The 18,033-nt window shown below is 46.4% G+C and overlaps 1 protein-coding gene across 1 annotated transcript in view; it reads left to right on the top strand.

Moving 5' to 3' along the window:
* SEPTIN2 (septin 2) overlaps positions 1 to 15,930 on the top strand; it is an 86,329-nt gene extending 70,399 nt beyond the window's left edge. The window contains exon 13 of the mRNA XM_065557049.1: positions 14,771 to 15,930. The gene's annotated coding sequence lies outside the window, so the exon portion shown is untranslated. The remainder of the gene's footprint in view (positions 1 to 14,770) is intronic.
* The last annotated feature ends 2,103 nt before the right edge of the window (positions 15,931 to 18,033 follow it).

The raw sequence follows: 18,033 nt of genomic DNA, 5'->3' as shown, positions 1-18,033 counted from the left end.
AGCAACAAGAGGTTCCAGAGTACACCCATCATTACCACACAGAGAAACCTCTTACTCCCCTAAGACAGAGATAGAAGAGGAAGAGATACTATCTCAGGCAGACCTGGATGATTCACCACCTGCCCCACACTCATCTTCTGCACCAGATGAAGCAGTGACGCAGTCTACCCCTACGACACCAGATGACCTGAAATGGTTCCAAGAACTCTTCAAAAGAGTAGCAAACGTCCAAGAAATTGCCTTACATGAGGTGCAGGAGAAACAATATAAGTTTTTAAAAATCTTACAACTGGCATCGTTGACCAAGATTGCTCTCCCCATGGATGAGGCTATAATGGAGCTTGCGGAGGTAATGTGGCAAACATCGGCATCGACACCACCCACCAACAAAAGGGCTGACAGAAAATACTTCATTCCAGCCAAAGGCATGGAATTTTTGTTTTCACACACTCAAGCCTGTTCTCTGGTAATAGAGGCTGCTAATCTGCACAGTAAACAGCCTCATTTCCAGCCTCACTGCAAGATAAAGAACACAAGAGACTGGATCTCTTTGGGTGGAAAGTTTACTCGACAGCCAGCCTTCTGCTCAGAGTTGCCAACTATTCTGCTCTATTAGGAAATTACGACTACTCTAACTATAGTAAAATACAAGAGCTCGTGGAGGACCTCCCCGAGCATAAATGTCCTCAACTCAACACCATTATCAATGAGGGTCAGTTAATAGCCCGCACAGCGCTGCAAGCCTCCATGGATGTAGCGGACACAGCTGCCCGAACAACCGCAACAGCTGTGGTTCTGAGAAGAACATAATGGTTGCAGGCTTCAGGAATTCCAAAAGAACTACAGCTAAAAGTGGAGGACCTCCCCTTCAATAGGGATGAACTAGTCTCGTCTCAAACAGATGACCTCCCGAAGGCCCCCCGAGGGATGCTGTGTACACTAGGCATACACCCACCGCCTGATAAACCCTCATTTTACACCATACCAGAGGTCACGAGACACCTCGTTTAACCGTCAACAACCATGATGTTTCACTCAGAACAGACCCAACGGGCTCAGAGATGACGAGCTCCACAGAACCAGGCCTTGTCCACCCGTCCATCTACATCTAAGCCACAATTTTGAAGTCTTGGTCGAGGGTATGCATGACCTCCCCACACTTCTAGCGCCAACAGATACCCCATCCCACAATTTTGATCACCGCCCATTTTAAAATGCCTGGGCTGCGATAACCACAGATCAATGGGGTTTGGAGATCATACAATCTGGCTACACCATTCCTTTCACAGCCATCCTCCCTCCGTTCCCCCGTCCCTCTTCAGGGACCCCTCTCACGAGCATCTTCTGCAACAGGAAGTAGATCACTTCCTACTGCTGGGTGCTGTAGAATCAGTACCACATCAATACGGAGGGAGGGTTTTTTATTCCAAATATTTCCTGACAGAGAAGAAATGAGGGGGATGGAGACCAATCTTAGATCTCCGAAAACTCAACAGGTTTGTACTCAACCACAGGTTCAAAATGGTCACTCTGACCACAATAATCCCAGCGCTAGACAGGGGGGACTGGTTTGCAGTCCTCGACCTCCAAGATGCATACTTCCATATTACAATACATCCTGTCCACAGACGGTTCCTGAGGTTCACGGTAGGACCCAACCACTACCAATACAGGGTCCTTACCTTTGGACTGTCCACTGCTCCCAGCGTATTCTCAAAAACGCTCACCATAGTAGCAGCACATTTACGACGCAAAGGAGTCATAATCTTCCCTATTTGGACGATTGCCTTCTCAAGGGTGCCAGCTGACAAGAAATGGCAGGCATGCTGAAGACCACAATAGACCTGTTTCAGGTCTGCAGATAAACGAAAAGAAATCCACCCTGGAACCAACCCAGTGATTGGAGTTTATCGGAGCCTACCTAGACTCCATACAAGCCAAGGCAATATTGCCAAACCACAGATTCACTACATTGACCAATCTTATTTCCATGGTGACTATCAGCCCACAAACTTCAATGAGGACATGCCTTCAGATTCTGGGACATATGGCAGCTATGACTTTCGTAGTAAAGTATGCCAGACTCCATATGTGCTGTCTGCAGCACTGGTTGAGCACGGTCTATGCACCCAGCAAACACTCTCTCAACAGACGTGTGACACTACCACCAAGGGTTATCCTCTCCCTATAGTGGTGGATACAACCAGGGAATATATGCTCTGGGATTCCTTTTCAACAAGACCCCCCCATCAGTGACTATTACAACAGATGTCTCCCTGATAGGTTGGGGTGCCCACTTGGGTCACCACAATGTACAAGGCAAATGGTCTGCGATGGAAACCTGACTACATATCAATCTCCTGGAATTCCGCGCGGTACACAATGCGTGCCGACACTTCCTCCCACTCATATGAGAAACCTCAATCTCTATTCTCACGACAATGTGGCGTGCATGTTTTACATCAATCGCCAAGGAAGAGCCAGGTCTCACTCGCTATGCGTAGAAGCCATGAATTTATGGAATGTCTGCATCCGCAACAATATAAACATCACAGCATTGTGCCTACCAGGATGCCAAAACACTACAGCTGACAACCTCAGCAGGCACTTCTCACAGGAACACAAGTGGGAAATCCATGACAGTGTTCTCGACACAATATTCCAAAAAAGGGGTCACCCAGTAATTGACCTTTTCGTCTCAGTAACAAATCACAAACGTCCATTATTTTGTTCCAGGGAAGGCCTGGCACCGGGATCATTAGGGGATGCCTTCCTCATCCTGTGGAACACATCACTCATGTATGCCTTTCTGCCGATACCCCTGATCCCACAGGTCATCTGCAAGCTACGACTTGATAGAGCATACATCATTCTCATTGTCCCCATCTGGCCCAAACAGACTTGGTTTCCGTACCTTCTCACGTCTAGCAGTCTGTGTCCCACAACCTCTGCCTTTCCGGATGGACCTCCTGTCCCAGAACAAGGGTCTGATGCTCCATCCAGACCCAGCGAAACTCCATCTCAAAGCGTGGCTCCCGTCTGGGTCCAACATGGGGAATTGAACTGTTCGGAGAAAGTAAATCAGGTATTACTAAATAGCCATTGCCTCACCACTAGAAATACTTACCGCCACAAGTGGAGAAGATTCTCCTTTTGGTGTCAACAAAAACAGCTGGACATGACCAAGCTACCTCTATCTATGATCCTAGACTCCCTACTAGAACTGAAGGAAACGGGGTTAGCCATAAGCTCTATTAAAGTACACCTCGTTGCCATTACGGCCCTCCACAAACAGATAGAAGGGGCTTCAATATTCGCTCACCCGACTACACTGCGCTTTCTAGCAGGTATACAGAACATGTACCCAGAAGTACGCCAACCTGCACCACCACCAGGGGATCTCAATCTTGTGCTCAAATGTCTCACAAGACCACCCTTTGAACCTCTAGCAACCTGCTTGCTCCTTCATATGTCAATGAAGGTCAAATTCCTAGTGGCAATCATGTCTGCAAGACGTGTAAGCGAAATAGGAGCACTGATGGCTGAACCACCGTACACTGTATTTACCAAACACAAAATCATGCTACGTCCTCACCCAAAATTCTTGCCCAAAGTGGCTACAAATTTTCATATTAACCAAACCATACACTTACCTGCCTTCTATCCCAAGCCACATAACGACTCTCGAGAAGCAACGTTGCACGTGCTAGATGTCAGACAGGCTGTAGCCTTCTACTTGGACAGAACTAAACCATTTTGCAAGTCACCAAGACTATTTGTCTCTACAGCAGAGCACTCCAAGGGCTCTACAATATTGACCCAGAGACTCTCCAAAGGGTCTCTACCTGTATTCAAACTTGCTACCACCTGCATCACAAAGAACCCCTCGTGGGTATCAGATCCCACTCAACGCGAGCCATGACCACATCGATTGCATTCTTGAACAATGTCCCCTTAATAGATATTTGTAGAGCTGCAACCTGGACTTTGGAGCACACTTTTGCAAAGCATTAGGCTATCACCCAAGGCCTTGTCTCAGATTCTATCGTTGGCCTTACAGTGCTCTCATCACACACTTATATATAACTCCTACCACCCTTGGAGGGGTACTGTTCTACAAGCACCTAGAGTGGAGCCCCCACAGGGACACCACTCGAAGAAGAAGAAGTTACTCATCTTGTGCAGTAACGATGGTTCTTCGAGATGTGTGTCCCTGTGGGTGCTTGTAGTGGGGCGGCTGCCCCACTCCCACAGAACAGGGGTTGAAAGCAGCCCTGGAGAGGGCTGTGGCTGGAAAAAGAGTTAAAAGCAGCCAAGCTAGGCTGAGAGGGGAATCAGTCACAGCTGTGGCCAGCTCAATCAGGGCCTAGCTGGCCCTTTTAAGAGGGCTGGGGGCCAGGAGCTGGAGACACACTCTCTCTAGCCTCTTGAGAGAAAAGGACCGGGCTGCCTGGGAAGCTGAGGAGGATACCTAGGGTGGAGCAGTGCTGGGGAAGGGCAGAGGGAGCTGGGAAGCTCCAGCCTAGCTAAGCCCCAGGCTGCAGGCCGAGTTAAGGGCCCACAAAAATGGTACTAGGGCTGCAGAAGGGCAACCCAGGAATAGGCAGAGGCATCTGGTCTGACCCCATTGCCGATGATGAGTGGTTTATAGACTGCAGTCTGCCCCAGTGAGCGGGGGCTAGATGGTGACTGGCAGTAGCCACTGAGGCAAGGTGGGGATAGGGAGGTTGGCGGATCCCCTGGGTGGGGAGACCCCGGGTTCGGTGGTAAGCAATCAATCTTCTGGGATCGGTTTATTGTCTAGACGCGATAAATCGATCCCGGAAGTACTCGCCGTCAACACCGGTACTCCTGCTCCGCGAGACGAGTACGCGGAGTTGACAGGGAAGCCTGCCTGCTGCGTGTGGACCCGTGGTAAGTACCTTGTAGTTCGAACTAAGATACCTCAACTTCAGCTACGTTATTCACGTAGCTGAAGTTGCGTATCTTAGTTCAAACTGGGGGGTTAGTGTGTCCAGGAGGGACACAGGGGCCAGTGGCAGGCGAGACATCAGCCGGCAGAGGGTGCTCCGGAGCTGGAAAAGAGCTAATTCCCTGGACAACCAGCGGGAGGCTGCACCGGTGAATCTTCGCCCCACTACAGTGCTCCACTACCCACCTCCTCCCCTCTACTTCAGAGTTCACACAGCCGAGCTCTGCGGTAGAGAAGGAACGGAGGGGACGGTCAGGGGAGCGCACACTACAGGAAGTGCCAGTGGCTGCACAAGACGACTCCTGTGCGCGCCCTTCCCCTGACCGAGTACTGTTGCGAGAAATCTCCGGCGCAGGGATGCACTCACACGTACAGTGGAGCACCCACAGGGGGACACATCTCAAAGAACCATCATTACTGCACTAGGTGAGTAACTTCTTCATAGGTGTCCCCTTCCACCAAAGACTTCCCTCCATCATGATCACTACAGATGCCTCCCTACTGGGCTGGGGAGCACACCTTGACCACTACACGATACAAGGAAGGTGGTCAACGTTGGAATCACACCTACACATAAACCTTCTAGAACTCAGGGCAGTACGGAATGCCTGCCTTCACTTCCTACTGCTCATAAGAAATAAATTAATTCGAATAATGACATACAATATCGCATGCATGCTTTACATCAACAGACAAGACGTGGCCTGATTGCATTCCCTATGCATGGAAGCGATGAAACTATGGAACTGGTGCATCCAGCATCACATCGACATCTCCGCTTCATACCTACTGGGATGTCAGAATACTACGGCCGATACACTCAGGGCCGGCTCCAGGGTTTTTGCCACCCTAAGCAGCAAAATAAAAAAAGACGTGATCGCAATCGCGATCTGCGGCGGCAATTCGGCGGAAGGTCCTTCGCTCCAAGTGGGAGTGAGGGACCGTCCGCTGAATTGCCGCCGAATAGCTGGACGTGCCGCCCCTCTCCAGAGTGGCCGCCCCAAGCACCTGCTTGGCAAGCTGGTGCCTGGAGCCGGCCCTGGATACACTAAGCAGACGATATTCACAGGAACATGAATGGGAACTGAATTCAACAGTCACAAAACAAATATTCCACCTATGGGGATTGCCGTCTATTGACCTATTTGCCACAACATGGAACCACAAATGCCCTCTCTTGCTCCAAAGCGGGGCACAGCTCTCCGCTTTCTGGGAGATGCTTTCCTAATTCTATGGGACAAGACACTTATGTATGCATTCCCATTGATCTCACAAATACACAGGGTCCTACACAAGATCAGGGACAACAAAGCCAAGATTATCTTAATTACCCCAGTATGGCCCAGGCAGACCTGGTACCCTTACATGCTGCACATGTCAGTCTGTACTCCACAAACTCTGCTGATGAGGTCGGACCTCCTATCCCAAGACAACAGTCAGATCCCCCATCCACAGCTGCAGAAGCTCCACCTGAAAGCATGGCTCCTCCATGGTTCCAAGCAGACGAGTTAACCTGTTCAGAATAGGTCAAAAATCTGAATAGCAGACGGGACTCCACGCGCATACTTACCTTCAAAAGTGGAAATGTTTCTCCGTATGATGCCTGCATAAAGGGCTCACTCCTTACACCACACCCCTTCCTGTAGTGCTGGATTACCTGGTAGAGCTCAAGAATTCAGGACTATCATTCAGCTCTATCAAAGTACATCTCATGGCAATTAATGTTTTTTACGACAGAATCGAAGGATTCTCGGCATTTACACATCCAACCACCAAACGCTTCCTCAAGGGGCTTCAGAACCTTTACCCCAAAGTACACCCTCCCACACCCACGTGGGATCTGAACCTAGTCCTCCAGGGACTCATGAGGCCTCCCTTTGAACCCCTAGCTACCTCCTCTTTACTACACATGTCAATGAAGGTAGCATTCCTAGTTGCCATCACATCGGCTAGAAGGGTGAGTGAAATAAATGCATTGATGGCCAATCCTCCCTATACAATCTTCTTTAAGGATAAGGTCACAATGCAACCTCACCCTAAATTCCTCCCGAAGGTGGTGTCCAAATTTCACATCAACCAGCTGATACCCCACCCCACGTTCTACCCTAAGCCCCACAAAACCCCACAGAAGACCGCATAACACATCCTTGATGTCAGAAGAGCAATAGCCTTCTATTTAGACAGAACTAAACCATTTTGTAAATCCCCTAGACTATTCGTCTCCACAACCGAACAATCCAAGGGTGCCGCTATAGCCAAGCAATGACTTTCCAAATGGATATCGGATTGTATTCAATCATGCTACCAGGCCCAGAACATAGAACCCCCTGCCGGGGTCAGGTCCCACTCTATTTGAGCCATGTCAACATCTGTGGCATTCCTACACAACGTACCCATTCTGGACATTTGCAAAGCCTCCATAGGGCATCAGATCACACTTTTGTCAAGCACTATGCCATCACACAGGATGCCAGGGTGGATGCCATAGTAGGCCTTATGTCCTCTCCGCTGCTACGATGCACATAATTCCAAAGTCCCCCCAACCATAGTGGGTTACTGCTCTACATTCACCTCAAGTGGAGCACCCGCAGGGACAGCACTCGAAGAAGAAGAGAGGGTTACTCACCTTGTGCAGCAACAGGTTCTTTGAGATGTGTCTCCCTGTGGGTGCTCCACTACCCACTCTCCTCCCCTCTACTTTGGAGTTCAAGAACGAGGACTTAACAGTAGAGAAATAACTGAGGGGATTGGGCTGTGCACGCGCTGCACAGACTCAAATGACACCGTGAGATAGCAACTGCGCACATGCGGCCCGACCCAGGCACTGCTACCAAAGATCTCTGATCAATGGCACCGGGACGCACTGTCACCTGGAGTGGAGCACCCACAGGGACACACATCTCGAAGAACCTCAGTTACTGCACAAAGTGAGTAACCCTCTCTTTTTCAGTCATAAAATTTAAACTTTACATTGGGGCAGGAGATCTTGTTGTTGTTGTGTTTGTACAGTGCCTAGGGCAATGGGATCCTGGTCCATTAGAGGAGTTCCTAGATACAACTGCAGTTCTAATAATATAGTTTCATTTTAAGGCCAATAAGCACTGCAGATGTTGGAGCTGATGTTTTTTGGTCATGTAATTAGGGTCACTTACCACTAGGGGCCAATATATTACTGTGTTTCAAGATCCCTGACTCTAGTTTACTCATGCCTCTACATACAGGATATGTGTGGAACAATCTGCTTTTCTATTCTCAACTCTCTACTGGGTTTCAGAATAAGATGTACATATGGATCAGTAACTATCTTTGCTTTTGCATGTCTCATTGTATGTATGCCTTTCATTTTGCATTGTTGGGACAGAACTGCTACCTGCTGTAGGCTGAACCTTCCAGGCAATAGGAACCAGTTTGATCAAGTAAACTGTAAACTGATCAAACTAGGAGAAGTTGTAGAGCAAGTGTCTGTGTGTGTGTGCACATAGTAACACGATGCATTTAATTTGTTTCTTTTAATTGTGTAACTTTCACTGATAACTGAAACTACAGTCTTGTCTATGAAAAGTCAAGGTATGTGACGAAATCAAAGAACACTTTCTATAGTATCTGTTGTTTTTATCAGCAAGTTTACAGAATTTTTCCCCACATATGTATGCACACACCAGTTTAACAGAATGGCAGACTAAGGAAAGGTTAAAGCCAGACACAAAGCCCAAGGCCAATGGGTTTTAACCTTTTAATTAAAAGTGAACCGTAACATGTTAAAAGTGGGTCGAGCAATTTTTATCTACACCATGTTTTTTTCAAATCTGTGTTAGAGCTGTGTTCGGATCCTGCTGGGGAAAGTCTCCAGAGCAGTGTCCTAAAGGGGAATATTTTGAAAGCCTTGTTCAGCATTGGTGTGCTGTAAGAATACTGAAACAACATGGTGGTAAAAACACCAGCGCCCAATCTGTAGGATAGCTTCCTCTAGGGTAGAAAAATGCTTATGAATTTCCCTAGTTGGGACCTGCAGGTTTTTGCTAACATTTAGCACATCTGATGCCATTCCCATGTGGATAATGTGGATGTGATCAGTCAGTTTTGAAAGTAGTTTCCTTTAACATTGTTTTGGTAATGCTATTTAACTTTCTCAGTCCAGGTTCACTTGGCATTAGTGGGGTCAGCACTTTTATTGGAGTTTAGTGTTTGAAAGGAAAAGTCATCAAAGAATTTATACAGGAAAATTTGCTTTTACTACTCATCATTCATACTGATCATTTGGATCAAAGCTCAGTTTGCCCAAAACAGTTCCTCTTTGCCTTTTGCTTACGATGGTCAGCGTAAGGATCAAATTAGAATTTATTTCCTTTGATGTTTTCACAGGCAGAAACAAACTTTGCACCATCTGGAGTACAACTAGGCTGCAAATAAAAAAAATGTGACTAATTGTGCAGTGCTAATTGAAACTTGATTGACTTCTCTTGGCTCTCTAGGTGATTTTGTTTGGCATACACATGGCTGCCTGAGGAAGTTCATATGTCCAGGGATTCAAATAGGCCTTGTCTACTCTGAGGTGGCTGCATCCAAATGGTGGAGGCTGTTCCAGTGGGTATACTTGTGAAGAGTTAGTGAGAACCCAGCAGTTCACAGAATTATCAATGCAACAGTCACCTCCCTCCACCTCTGGAATAGCCAGATCCACACACTACTTGAAGGATGTTATTCTCCAGGTGGAGTGCTGCTTTTGGGTCAGGACCATGATCACAGACTGGTGAGGCCAAATATATGTCTGTGTTCCTCAAACTTGGGGCATATGGCAATGACTGAAAAACTTCCAGATAAGGAAGGAGAATTTCTGTACCTGTGTAGTGGTCTACAACTGACACTGCAGCATTGGCCCATGAGGGAGAGAGTTCTCCTCATGGAAAAGAATGGTAGTTGCCTTGCAGAAAATGGCTATCCTGGGGATTATTCCTATCCAATTGGTCATCAGATTGGGGTAGGACAGTGAGCTGTAGCAGGCACGTGACCAAAATGCTTGAGAATTACAGTTTGGGTGTTCTGCCTAAAGCCTTATCTACACAGGGACATCCAGGAAAGTGGATTTGAAGAGGATAAATTAAACCACACTAAACTCTTGTGTGAACACCCTCATTCAGAATTATTTCTGAATGAGGGTGTTCACACAAATACAGATTAACTTCCTGGATGGCCATGTGTAGACAAGCCCTAAATTAGCAATGTGCAGTGCACACACTGAGATGGATGGTGGGGAACTGGGGACGGATTGTACAAATCATTGGCCTAAATGTTATCGTTGTTTCTATTTTAAGCCATATCTTCTTCTTGTGGTGTGCTTCTGTGTGTGTAGTAAATCAGTTTTAATAGTTGTCTGTATGTGTCACTTGCATGGTGAGGGATTTTATGAAGTAGAGAGAATTTGAGATGTATTAATTGCTCAATACTCATTACACTGGTCTACAATTTTTGAGAAGTCGTCTGCTTCAGAGATAAAATGTGCTATTTATTATGTATTTTGATGTGCTGAATTCAAATATGACAATTAAAACAACTGATTGGCTACTGTTTCTAAGATCTTTAAGTTTTTACATTTTATGTCTATGTATATTGTGTAGATAGTAGAGTTTTAATCATAAATTGTAAACCTAGGTCTTTTCATGCGTTTATGGTTGCTTTAATATTTCACCTGTCCTGTTTATGTAACACTTTAAAAATCAGCAAAGGGTTATATAAATAAAATTTATTATGAAACAAAAGGCAAAAAGCTATTATGTACATAGTTTAGTCCTATTCAGTGTCTACTTGGCGCTTCTTGGCTTGTCTCTTGTATTCATTAAATGGAGCATCTCTTGTCACTGTCCAGCAATAGTCTGCAAGCATTGATGGGCTCCATTTGCCCTGATAGCGTTTCTCCATTGTTGCAATGTCCTGGTGAAATCGCTCGCCGTGCTCGTCGCTCACTGCTCCGCAGTTCGGTGGAAAAAAAATCTAGATGAGAGTGCAAAAAATGTATCTTTAGTGACATGTTGCAACCAAGGCTTTTGTATGCCTTGAGGAGGTTTTCCACCAACAACCTGTAGTTGTCTGCCTTGTTGTTTCCGAGAAAATTTATTGCCACTAACTGGAAGGCTTTCCATGCCGTCTTTTCCTTGCCACGCAGTGCATGGTCAAATGCATCATCTCGAAGAAGTTCACGAATCTGAGGACCAACAAAGACACCTTCCTTTATCTTAGCTTCACTTAACCTTGGAAATTTTCCACGGAGGTACTTGAAAGCTGCTTGTGTTTTGTCAATGGCCTTGACAAAGTTCTTCATCAGACCCAGCTTGATGTGTAAGGGTGGTAACAAAATCTTCCTTGATTCAACAAGTGGTGGATGCTGAACACTTTTCCTCCCAGGCTCCAATGACTGTCGGAGTGGCCAATCTTTCTTGACGTAGTGGGAATCTCTTGCACGACTATCCCGTTCGCAGAGAAAACAGCAGTACTTTGTGTATCCAGTCTGCAGACCAAGCAAGAGAGCAACAACCTTCAAATAGCCACAAAGCTGCCACTGATGTTGGTCATAGTTTATGCACCTCAAAAGTTGTTTCATGTTGTCATAGGTTTCCTTCATATGGACTGCATGACCAACTGGAATTGATGGCAAAACATTGCCATTACGCAGTAAAACAGCTTTAAGACTCATCTTCGATGAATCAATGAACAGTCTCCACTCATCTGGATCGTGAACGATGTTGAGGGCTGCCATCACACCATCGATGTTGTTGCAGGCTACAAGATCACCTTCCATGAAGAAGAATAGGACAAGATCCTTTTGACGATCCCGGAACATGGAAACCCTAACATCACCTGCCAGGAGATTCTACTGCTGTAGTCTGGAGCCCAACAGCTCTGCCTTACTCTTGGGTAGTTCCAAATCCCTGACAAGGTCATTCAGTTCACCTTGTGTTATGAGGTGTGGTTCAGAGGAGGAGGATGGGAAAAAATGTGGGTCCTGTGACATTGATGGTTCAGGACCAGAAGTTTCATCCTCTTCCTCTTCCTCGTCTGACTCAAGTGAGAATGATTCTGGTGCATCAGGAACCGGCAGTCCTTCTCCGTGGGGTACTGGGCGTATAGCTGATGGAATGTTTGGATAACGCACAGTCCACTTTTTCTTCTTTGACACACCTTTCCCAACTGGAGGCACCATGCAGAAGTAACAATTGCTGGTATGATCTGTTGGCTCTCTCCAAATCATTGGCACTGCAAAAGGCATAGATTTCCTTTTCCTGTTCAACCACTGGCGAAGATTTGTTGCACAAGTGTTGCAGCATATGTGTGGGGCCCACCTCTTGTCCTGATCTCCAATTTTGCAGCCAAAATAAAGGTGATAGGCTTTCTTAACCATAGTGGTTATACTGCACTTTTGTAATGCAAAAGTCACTTCACCACAAACATAGCAGAAGTTATCTGCACTGTTCACACAAGTACGAGGCATCTCTGCTCTCTTTGGCTAAACAGAAATGTGTCCCTTTGCAAAATCAAACACTGACAAATAAGAGAGCATGACACTGTATGATTTCTAGAGCTGATATAGAGCAATTTGTTCAGCAGAGTGATGTAAGCTTCATTATGATTGCATCATCCATGACTTCTAGGAATAACATGATGCAATTCATATCATGTATGACGCAATACCAGCTTCAGATTGCATCATTCATTGTTTTGCCTAAAAAGCAAGTACTGTCCAAACTCAGTCATAGATTTATTCATAGATCCAGTCAAAGATGTATTTTAGTCATTTCTGGTTTAAATTGAGATCCCTTCCCTTTATAACTCACTTATCCTCCGCCATTCCCAAGTCAAGGGTCGTATATACTGACGCAATAGCATATCTTGAAAACTAGAGCCAATTAACAATTTTAAGCATCATTTTCGTTCTCAGTGACCCAGAATTAGTAAAGTTTGACTACATTTATTTCAGAAGCATTTTGGCTGTAGAGCAGTGTTACCATTTGCAACTATTTATATATTTATTTCTATTTATATATACCTTTTAGTTTTCTGTGGCTTATTATTAATTTTTATTTGCTCTGGTGAGGTATTAGGAGGAGGGAGTTGCTGTTGAATTGATATTAAAGTACAGTATGATTATACTAAAAAGGCACTTTTAATCATCTACTTTGTTATACAAACTCAAGCACAGAGTGCAGTTGCAATATCAAACCAAGGTGTTATATTTAACTACAAGGGCAATACAGTTGAGTCAGAGGACCCTAGGTAGGCATGGTTAACCACAAGCTAGCAGGGTTTCTGTGGAATTGGAGGCACCTGGTAACCTGGCTGCTTTCAATAAACCACAGAAAGGAATGGATGAATGGACTGTAAGGTGGATAGAAAGCTGGCTAGATCGTCGGGCTCAACGGGTAGTGATCAATGGCTCCATGTCTAGTTGGCAGCCGGTTTCAAGCGGAGTGCCCCAAGGGTCGGTCCTGGGGCCGGTTTTGTTTAATATCTTTATTAATGATCTGGAGGATGGTGTGGACTGCACTCTCAGCAAGTTTGCAGATGACACTAAACTAGGAGGCGTGGTAGATACACTAGAGGGTAGGGATCGGATACAGAGGGACCTAGACAAATTAGAGGATTGGGCCGAAAAAAACCTGATGAGGTTCAACAAGGACAAGTGCAGAGTCCTGCACTTAGGACGGAAGAATCCCATGCACTGCTACAGACTAGGGTCCGAATGGCTAGGTAGCAGTTCTGCAGAAAAGGACCTAGGGGTCACAGTGGATGAGAAGCTGGATATGAGTCAACAGTGTGCTCTTGTTGCCAAGAAGGCTAACGGCATTTTCGGCTGTATAAGTAGGGGCATTGCCAGCAGATCGAGGAACGTGATCGTTCCCCTTTATTCGACATTGGTGAGGCCTCATCTGGAATACTGTGTCCAGTTTTGGGCCCCACACTACAAGAAGGATGTGGAAAAATTGGAAAGAGTCCAGCGGAGGGCAACAAAAATGATTAGGGGTCTGGAGCACATGACTTATGAGGAGAGGCTGAGGGAACTGGGATTGTTTAGTCTCCAGAAGAGAAGAATGAGGGGGGATTTGATAGCAGCCTTCAACTACCTGAAGGGGGGTTCCAAAGAGGATGGAGCTCGGCTGTTCTCAGCGGTGGCAGATGACAGAACAAGGAGCAATGGTCTCAAGTTGCAGTGGGGGAGATCCAGGTTGGATATCAGGAAAAACTATTTCACTAGGAGGGTGGTGAAACACTGGAATGCGTTACCTAGGGAGGTGGTGGAGTCTCCTTCCTTGGAGGTTTTAAGGCCCGGCTTGACAAAGCCCTGGCTGGGATGATTTAGCTGGGAATTGGTCCTGCTTTGAGCAGGGGGTTGGACTAGATGACCTCTTGAGGTCCCTTCCAACTCTGATATTCTATGATTCTATGATTCTATGTGAGTAAGTACTGCCTCTTAGGACATGGCTACACTTGCAGATGTAGATCACTGTGAGTTAAACCAGCCCTTGGAGACCACAGCAGGGAAAGCGTTGCAGTGTGTTCACATTGTCAGCTGCAAGCGCACTGGCGTGGCCACATTTGTGGCACTTGCAGCGGCATTGGCAGCGGTGCATTATGGGCAGCTATTCCACAGAGCACCTCTTCCCATTCTGGCACTGTGGCTTGTGGGAAGGGTGTGGGGAGGTGTGGGGCTTTCTGGGTCCTGTCCCAATGCCCAGTGATGCATCGCTTTGCTTCTGTCCACATTTGGTGCCATCTTTCAAAGTTTTTGTCTTCCCTTTCGGTCTGCAGGAATGGATCCCGAACTGCTGAGGAATATGATGAAGGGTCTCACCAGCACGTCACGAATTGCAGTTGAGTTACTCCTTAAGCTACAAATTGACAGTGAGGAGTCCGACGATGACGTCGACTCGCATAATGCATATGACACGAGATTGCTTGTGGCATTCAAAGACATGCTCATCACAGTGGAACACCGCTTTTGGCTCGGGAAACAAGCACTGAGTGGTGGGATCACATCATCATGCAAGTCTGGGATGACGAGCAGTGGCTGCAGAACTTTCGGATAAGAAAAGCCACTTTCATGGGACTGTGTGCTGAGCTCGCCCTCACCCTGCGGCACAAGGACACAAGATTGAGAGCTGCCCTGCCGGTGGAGAAACGGGTGTGATGTTGCACTCTATATGATTTTATGAAAGTATGCTGATGAGTGTGAACATAATGTAACTAATATATGATTCATGCAAAAGGTCTCTTGTAAGGTATCGTTACAAAGTTTATAATCTACTGCGTGTGGTCATCGTATTTGTATAAATGTATCACTCTTGTATCAGAAACTAGAAATATGAAATATAACTCTGAGGGCCTATTGTAATTATGCAAAGTGTGGGCCATTAATGGTGGTTTGGAATCTTAATGGCTCCCATCAACCAGGACAATTGACTGTAGATGGCTGTGTTTTACCTGTAAGTCTTCCTGTATACGTGTGTGCTGGCAAGTAGGTAATGAAGTCTTACAGTGACATGTGATCATGTCACCTGAACTGGAATCCATCTTTAACCTGGTGCTTTTCCATTGAGAAGGAGGGAGTGGGAACCCAGAGATGGACAAAGGATTCCCGCCTTATACAAAAGATGTACAAGTGGGTGGAACAGAACAAAGGGGGCAGCCATCATGAGAAATCCCCTAGCTACCACCTGCGCTGGAACAAGGGCTGTACCAGGGGCAAGGATTGTGCCCAGACTAGGAAGGCGTCCAGTCTGTGAAAGAAACTTATTGAAACATCTCTGAGGGTGAAATTTTATCTGTATTCAGTTTTATTACTGTATTAGGCTTATACTTGCGTGTTTTATTTTATTTTACTTGGTAATTCACTTTGTTTTGTCTTTTACTACTTGGAACCACTTACATTCTACTTTTTGTATTTAATAAAATCACTTTTTACTTAATAATTAACCCAGAATATGTATTAATACCTAGGGGGGGCAAACAGCTGTGCATATCTCTCTATGAGTGTTATAGAGGGCGAACAATTTATGAGTTTACCCTGTATAAGCTTTATACAGGGTAAAACCGATTTATTTGGGGTTTGGACCCCATTGGGAGTTGGGCAACTGAGTGTTAAAGACAGGAACACTTCTCAAGTTGCTTTCAGCTAAGTCTGTAGCTTTGGGGCACATGGTTCAGACCATGGGTCTGTGTTAGAGCAGACTGGAGTGTCTGGCTCAACAAGACAGGGTGCTGGAGTCTCAAGCTGGCAGGAAAAGCGGGCCAGAAGTAGTCTTGGCATATTGGTTGGCAGTTTCCAAGGGGGTTTCTGTGATCCAACCCATCACAGCGGGTGACTATTGCAATCTGGAAGCTGGCAACTCCAGACAGCTACTAATCGATCGCTAACCAGTTTGGAGGGGGAAAGTCAACCGTTGGAATCGGGTTGTTGCAAGTTTGCACAGCCATTAATCGCATCCTGCTCAAAAGAACCATGACTCTGGGTAAAGTGCATGACATTTTGGCTGGCTTTGCACAAATGGGTTTCCCTAACTGCGGCGGGGCGATAGATGGGACGCATATTCCAATTCTGGCACCAGCTCACCTATCATAGAATCATAGAATATCAGGGTTGGAAGGGACCTCAGGAGGTCATCTAGTCCAACCCCCTGCTCAAAGCAGGACCAATCCCCAACCAATCCTCATCCCAGCCAGGGCTTCATCAAGCTTGACCTTAAAAACCTCTAAGGAAGGAGATTCCACCACCTCCCTAGGTAACCCATTCCAGTGCTTCACCACCTTCCCAGTAAAAAAGTTTTTCCTAATATCCAACCTAAACCTCCCCCACTGCAACTTGAGACCGTTACTCCTTGTTCTGTCATCTGGTACCACTGAGAACAGTCTAGATCCATCCTCTTTGTAACCCCCCTTCAGGTAGTTGAAAGCAGCTATCAAACCCCCCCCCCCCACCCATTCTTCTCTTCTGCAGACTAAACAATCCCAGTTCCCTCAACCTCTCCTCATAAGTCATGTGCCCCAGCCCCCTAATTATTTTTGTTACCCTCTGCTGGACTCTTTCCCATTTTTCCACATCCTTCTTGTAGTGGTGGGGCCCAAAACTGGACACAGTACTTCAGATGAGGCTTTACCAATGCCAAATAGAGGGGAATGATCACGTCCCTCGATCTGCTGGCAGTGCCCCTACTTATACAGCCCAAAATGCCGTTAGCCTTCTTGGCAACAAGGGCACACTGTTGACTCATATCCAGCTTCTCGTCCACTGTAACCCCTAGGTCCTTTTCTGCAGAACTGCTGCCTAGCTATTCGGTCCCTAGTCTGTAGCAGTGCGTGGGATTCTTACATCCTAAGTACAGGATTCTGCACTTGTCCTTGTTGAACCTCATCAGATTTCTTTTGGCCCAATCCTCTAATTTATATAGGTCCCTCTGTATCCTATCCCTACCCTCCAGTGTATCTACCATTCCTCCCAGATTAGTGTCATCTGCAAACTTGGTGAGGGTGCAGTCCACACCATTCTCCAGATCATTAATGAAGATATTGAACAAAACTGGCCCCAGGACTGACCTTTGGGGCACTCCGCTTGACACCGGCTGCCAACTAGACATGGAGCCATTGATCACTACCCGTTGAGCCAACGATCTAGCCAGCTTTCTATCCACCTTATAGTCCATTCATCCAGCCCATACTTCTTAACTTGCTGGCAAAAATACTGTGGGAGATCGGATCAAAAGCTTTGCTAAAGTCAAGGAGTAACACGTCCACTGCTTCCCCCTCATCCACAGAGCCAGTTATCTCATCATAGAAGGCAATGAGGTTAGTCAGGCATGGCTCCGCAATCACATCCGCCAACTTCTTTAGCACCCTCGGATGCAATGCATCCGGCTCCATGGACTTGTGCTTGTCCAGCTTTTCTAAATAGTCCTGAACCTCTTTTTTCTCCACTTCTTTCTCCACAGAGGGCTGGTCACCTCCTCCCCATGCTGTGCTGCCCAGTGCAGTAGTCTGGGAGCTGACCTGGTTCGTGAAAAAAGCATTGAGTATATTAG

This window comes from Chrysemys picta, chromosome 9 (assembly GCF_011386835.1).
Source record: "Chrysemys picta bellii isolate R12L10 chromosome 9, ASM1138683v2, whole genome shotgun sequence".
In the NCBI taxonomy this organism is placed as follows: Eukaryota; Metazoa; Chordata; order Testudines; family Emydidae; genus Chrysemys; species Chrysemys picta.
This window is presented reverse-complemented; position numbering and strand designations above follow the sequence as displayed.